We start from the raw sequence: 6,542 nt of genomic DNA, 5'->3' as shown, positions 1-6,542 counted from the left end.
TTTCATAGCAAAATAAATCAACAACAGGGGCTGGGGAGATGGCTCAGTGGAATAAATGCTACCCTGGCAAGCACAAGGACCTGAGTTCAATCCCTCATTCCAGAGAAAGAAAGAAAGAAAGAAAGAAAGAAGAAAGAAAGAAAGAAAGAAAGAAAGAAAGAAAGAAAGAAAGAAAGAAAAGAAATCATGAACAGAATGAAAAGAAACCCACAGAGTGGGGAAAAAAAATTTGCCAACTGTTCCTCAGACAAATGGACTAATATCGAAAATACATTTAAAAAATAAAAGACAAAAAATCAGGCCCTCCAAATTTACAGACCCAATCAAAAAATGGACATCAGAAATGAACAGACACTTTGCAGGCGAGGAAGTAGAATCAGCAATCAAATACATGACAAATGCTCAATATCACTGGTAGTTTGAGTGATGCTAATTAAAACAGCAATATGATTTCATTCCACTAAACAATAGCTACTATCAAGAAATCCATCCATGATAAATTCTGCATAGGGTGTGGGTACAAGAAATCCTTCTCGGGCTGGGGAGATGGCTCAGTGGAATAAGTGCTTGCCTGGCAAACACAAGGGCCTGAGTTCAATCCCTGGTTCCCAAAATCAATCAATCAATCAATCAATCAATCAATCAATCAATCAATCCTTCTCCACTGTTGGTGAGAGTATAAGCTGGTACAATCACTGTGGAAATCAGATGAAATTGGGCACATTCAGGGTAGTATAGTCATAGACCACTGTAGAAATCAGTGTGGAGATTCTTCAGAAAACTAGCACTAGAAGTTCTACTTGAAGGGCAGGGGGGCCTGCCGGTTAGCTCAGTTGTTTAAAGCGCTTCCTTGGGCAAACTCAGTCAGGCACTGGGGACCGCAGTTCAATCCCCAGCTCCTAGTGCTATACCAGATCCACCCTTACAGCAGCCTGAGCCAGTAAAAAAAAAAAAAAAAAAAAAAAAAAAAAAAAAGAAATTAAAAAAAAATCCATGCTATCAATTTGAAAAAAATCAAAATCACATTTAAATTAGCTATTTTCAGCAAGCAACTAGGCAGTTCATAATATAGTGGAAAACCTTCAAAAACAGAGAAAGAAAATGTCTAGAAAGGGTGGGTGTTAAAGAAAACATGCATGGTATGCCCCATTTGATGCATACTTACTCTTTTAATATGATTTGTCTTTTTTATTTCTCTTTGAAACACACACTTGACAATGTCTCATGTTGAACGTCAGTTTTAGGAGTGATTCCCACCCAGATTCTTGTGGGCACTCTCAGAAGTTACTATTTCATACACGAATGGGTCAGCTTTTCTTTAGGTGCAGTTTGTTTGTCATGGATAAGGTGGAAACTTTCTTTTGTCATATGGATAAGCGAAGGCTGCAAGAGTTGGAATCTGAAGCTGCACCTGAGGCAGACGTTTGCACTTGCATGTGGGTAGGACTATGTTCTCTTCAGTTTCAAAGAGGCATGGGGTGTTTGTGCATGAAGGAACCGTATGGAAAGACACTCCCAGTCACAAGTGCCAGGCCCTACACACGATTTTAAACTTTACTTTCTCTCTGAATTTAAAAAAGTCTGTGGACGAAATTAAAGGTTTTAGCTTAGGAAAAAAGAGACCTACTCTTTTATGAATAAAATCCTTGAAATTCATTATATATTCAACTCTAGGAAAAAAATGAGAAATTACCATATCCTAAAATGCAATAAACTTTAAAAGTCTCCAGCAAACAGAAACAGGTATAAACTTCAGAATTACTAGGAACAAACTTTAGACAGATTGACAATTTAGAACAGAGCTAGATTGATGAGTGCCAATAGAAATTGATTTCTGGAAAATTAACCTAGAGTTCTGCTGACCTGTGTTCATTAGCCTTAGGTTGGAGAATTTATAGCAAAAACTATGAATGACAGTGGCTTAAAATGGTTATTAGTCTACTCTTTTGGAAAAGATAGAAGAAGTCGGTGATAACAGAACTGTTGTGGATGCCTTAAAGATCATCAGTATTCCTGGCTCCTGTCTTTTTTCTTGATCATCCTTAGGGCTGTCTTCCACTCTCAAGATTACTTATCATAGTCCAAGATAGGTTCTAGAGCTCCAACTATTACTTGTTGATTTTATACAGAATAATGGGGAGAGAAGGAGACAGCACTAGAAGGACATGTGTCAACTCTATCTCTCATCTAAGGATTTTTCCTTCACAAGTCTTTACTGTACAGAAAGCTGATGAAGTAGTTTTCAGTTTTTCAGCTGGGCACATTGCTTCCTAGAGCAAAACTGAGGTCAGTTTGGCAGCCACATGAGTGTTCTGCATTTCTTATTTGTTACTGTACTGTATGTACATCAGGGCCCAAACTTACAGTATACTCACATTCCAGAGTCTAAGTGGGATTGGCTATGGATCTGAATGTGCTGTGATAGGTAAGCTGACCTTGTGATAACACTACAAGGCATGTTCTCTTGCTGTCTGTGACCGATGGTGACTTTGCATAGATAGGACATGTTAGAGGGAGCTCAGTCATTTGTTCAAAGCTGTCTGCCTCCTTCCAAAAGTCTTTGGATTGTTTTCACTACATATAGAGTTGACCATTATTTTGACTTTTCCTTCCAAATCATAAAAGTTCATAGTTCCCTAAACTTATAGAACCCATGTTTCTTCAAGATTTTTATAGCTTACTCAAAATTATGTTGAGAGTACTACTTAGGACTAAAAAGAAAAAAATCAATTCTTGAAATGGTAGCTGTGACAAGAGGGCTGGAGGGGAAAAAAAAAAAAAAAAGCCAAAAAAACAACTCCTGGTGCCAGTAAGCCTGTGGCTGCTCCTGAGATGGCTGCAGTGGGAATCCTGGGCAATCTATCAGCTAGAAAATCCAAAGCGATTCAGTGACTGCCCTGCTGATGTCCCCACACAGTGCCTGGCTCCCCAGGACTAGAAGTTACTTTGACATACAAATGCCAGCCCTCGCCATTGCTGTTGATGGTTTCTCGTGGTGTCAGGATTTGAATCTGGAGCTGGGAATGTGGGTGCTTTGAGTGGCAGAGCCCATGGAGGGAGTACGACACAATTCCATCGCTTCTCATGAGGATTTGGAGGAGCACTGTGTAAGAAATAGGCCAGGAGCCACCAGGGTAAGTTTAGTTCTTCCCTTTGCTACATTACAAACAGACAGGTAAAATTCACTTGAATAACTCACTTTATTTAATCCTAAGTGGCCAAAATATTGGCATTCTAATATGTAATCAACATAAGAATATTAAAAAGATATTTTGCAATTTTGTATGGTATAAAATCTGCTGTGGATCTTGTACTTACAGCACACGGCAGTTCGGTGAAGTCATATTCTGAGTATCTGGGAGTCTTAGAGGCTGGTGGCTTCTGTGTACATCAGCACAGTTCTAGGAAGATCTGCAGTTTCAGTACAGAAAAGCTGCTTTCATCTGTAGGCCGCGTGCCCTCTCTGATTATTCTGTGGTCTGTATTTTCTTTCTACTTTACCGATTTCTCCCAACTACTTTCCCAATACTCTTTCCTGTCCCCCATCTTTTCTTTCTTATAGCAGCAACTTTTTCATTAAAGCAGAAAAGAGGACCAAAAGAAAAGGTCAAAAAAGAGCCTAATTTTGTGGTGGAATGGAAAGGAGATAAGGGCAGACAGCATGAACTTCTAGCCCAAACCATACCAAATTGGGTTCCAGAAAAAAATATTTCTTTTTTTAAAAAATGTATTTGGTACAGAGTCTCACTATGCAGCTCAGACTCATAGTGATCCTCCTGTTTTCAGCCTTCCCAACACTGGAATTACAGGATTCCGTTGACGGCTCATCATGCCCAGGCACTGGGCCAGTGCAACATGTGGTCCCAGTTCAAACCCTGGTTCTTGTGCTTGCCTAAACAGGCACTTAGTCCACTGAGCTATCTCGCTGGCCCAAAAAATGATATTTCTAAGTTCATTTTATAAGGAAAAGAGGCCATTAAGTTAATTTCATTCATAACAAAAAATAAATAGATACTAACTCTTCCCTATGATGTAATTGCACCCTGCCCATGTGTGTCTGATTTTCCAACAGTAACCATCCTGGATTTTTTACAGTGGTATAGAACCTGCTCAATTATCTGATCTTTATGAATCAGTGCTCAAGCTCTCACAGGCATGTGGGAAGTGTTCTCAGATGCTGTACTCCTCTTTGCCACCTATAGTCTCGATAGCTCATAGCCCTGTTTCTTAGAGAACAGGAATGAGGAAATAGTGTCTCTCCTCCTCCTCTTCCTTTCTTCCTTGATTTTCAAAAACAGTTGGGCAAAAGTCAACATTGGGTGGGGGTCATGTGAGGAGGTTGACCCAAAAGTGAGCTGTGGGTTTTATTGGGACTGAAAGGTGTCTTCAAAGTCTTCAATGTCTAGGAGTCCCTGCTTGAACTCCAAGAGACAGTGCCCTTTCCCTGCTTTCCTTATTTCCTTCCATTTCTATAACACTGTCTATTCTGCTGTGAAGTCTATCAGAGATCACTGCTGGTGGATGCCGGGTGTCTTTCTTGATTATCCCAATTCTTCTCTCTGGTTGGAACACACTCTAAGTGTAAAGAGCATTTCCAAAGTCTGGATTTGGGCTCTACTTGACAATGCTCTCTCCAACTGTCAATCTATTGAGTTAAAATAATTCTGTTATCCAGCCTGTTAAATAGAAATCATTTTGCTGCTTCAAAATTTTGACTTCTGATCTTTGCATTTATATATAGTTTTGCTTAAGTTGCTTTTTCTTATCATTCATTAGCTGGGCATCAAGACACCTCATTGTCTAGCTTCCCTGCCTAGGCTAAACCGAAGCTTTGGTTGTTTTCTGTCTGGCTTATCTACCACCCACTTTATTTGACCTTATAAACATGTTTAAATAGATTTCCAGGATAATGACCATTTTAGCTGACAACTTCCCGTTTAGATATTACAGCAGGCACAGTGCAAATTAGAGGGCAGAGCAAAAGCACTAAGAATCATGAGACCCTGGATAAATATAGTAGAGCTGCTTAGCCTCCATGGGACAGGACTGGGTTCTAACCCCAGTTTACCCACTGACTCAGTGAGTGACTCTGAGGAAAGCAGAGCAAAACAATCATTGGTTTCATTCACTGGTGACTCAGTCATGTAGCTCTCAATAAATGGGGGCCCCAGAAGGAGTCTGTGTCACAGAGACACCTCATTTCCATCCTGAGCTTGTGCGGAGATTACTCAGGAAAACAAAGATTGCCTTTATGTACATGGAAAGGAGAATGGTATTCATGGGGGTCATGGGCCTTCCACAAAGGTATGCAACTGTCATCAGCAATGAAAAGAGTCATTTAAAGGTTAGCAGATGGGAAAAAAGGAAGAGCTGTTTAACCTGATATTACAAGGCAGCTGTTCCAAGATGGCTTTGTACAACTCAGCACTACTCTCTTCCATTGTATTTCTTCTGCCCTCAATGTCAGCAGTATCCTAGTTCTCAAATGATGGGAGAATGCAGCAGGAGCCTGGTGCTCTGCTCAGCGCCTGACTGGCACTTTGCATACTGTAGGTGTTCAGCGAGTGCTGAAAGGATGAGTGAGACGATGAGGGGCTCTGTGTGACACAACACGCAGCCAGTTCCCTTTCTTGGACAGCAGCCATATTTGTTGATTTGATTTTCCAAGTTTTAGATTTTTTCAAATTTTCTTCAAATCATCTTTTTGAGATTGATCTTCTTTTAATTTTTTTAAAATTTAATTTAATTTTATTTTTTGCATTTTAGGGAAGGATCTACAGGGTTTCATTGTGCAGATTGGACTCATAGTGATCCACCTGTTTACAGCCTCCTGAGTGCTGGGATTACAGGGGTGCGCCACCACGCCCTGTCTCAATCTCCATCTCAGCATGCCCCCAGGTTGGGACCTGGCATAGCAAGCCTGTTGAGGTTGATTTAATAAGCATCTTCAGTTACTCTTTGGGCATCTGATGGGTCTTTTACATTACAGGAGATCATAGATTTATGATCTGGGAAAGGAATATTTGGGAAATTTTTTCATTAGTTTTTTTGTTTGTTTGTTTTGGTCTTGAACACACTTTGTAACTCAGGCTAGTCTCCCAGTGATCCTCCTGCTTCAGCCTCCTGAGTGCTGGGATTATAGGCATGTGCCACCATGCCTGGTTCATTAGTCTTTATGAAATAAGCTGTTCCTGTCCTCCCTCCTCATCCCACAGAAATATACTGCTATGATTTCTGAGTTAGAACAAAAGAATGCTAGCTCAGAGGATTAAAGTGCATGCAAGCAGGCACAGGGGCCAGGGATTCGATCCCCAGGCCTGCTGTGTGGCCCTGGTCCCCTAGGGAGCCTTGAGACAGCAATTGAGACTGGGCGTGGTGGCACATGCCTATAATCCCAGCTCTTGGGAGGCTGTAAACAGGTAGATCACTACCAGTCTGTTCTAGTAGTAAGACCCTGAACACTCTATAGACCCTTTCCTAAAATACAGGAAAAAAAAAAAAGAATGAAACTTTTTAATATAGAAAGCTGTAGCAATTTGATA

The sequence above is a fragment of the Octodon degus genome, unplaced genomic scaffold (genome assembly GCF_000260255.1).
Source record: "Octodon degus isolate 3935 unplaced genomic scaffold, OctDeg1.0 scaffold00002, whole genome shotgun sequence".
Taxonomy (NCBI): Eukaryota; Metazoa; Chordata; class Mammalia; order Rodentia; family Octodontidae; genus Octodon; species Octodon degus.
This window is presented reverse-complemented; position numbering follows the sequence as displayed.